The 214-nt window shown below is 31.3% G+C and overlaps 1 protein-coding gene across 1 annotated transcript in view; it reads left to right on the top strand.

The window, feature by feature from the left end:
* The window catches only part of LOC119588964 (cGMP-specific 3',5'-cyclic phosphodiesterase-like), a 71727-nt gene that overhangs the window by 50226 nt on the left and 21287 nt on the right, over nt 1-214 (top strand).

Below are 214 nucleotides of genomic sequence, written 5' to 3' on the forward strand. Positions count from 1 at the left end.
TTGTACATGTTTATATTTTATGGTTGTGCGTTTATCTAATTGTTCGTTTATTTATGCATTTATGTGTAATGTGTTCATTTGTTAAAAAGAATTACAGCAAGTCTGACTTAACAGTGGCGTAACATGATGAGTAAATTAAGCCTTTTAATGGCAGGCACGCTCATACGCTGTTAAGATAACAAGACACAAATTATTTTATTTAATGAGCACTCGT

This window comes from Penaeus monodon, chromosome 24, assembly GCF_015228065.2.
Source record: "Penaeus monodon isolate SGIC_2016 chromosome 24, NSTDA_Pmon_1, whole genome shotgun sequence".
In the NCBI taxonomy this organism is placed as follows: Eukaryota; Metazoa; Arthropoda; class Malacostraca; order Decapoda; family Penaeidae; genus Penaeus; species Penaeus monodon.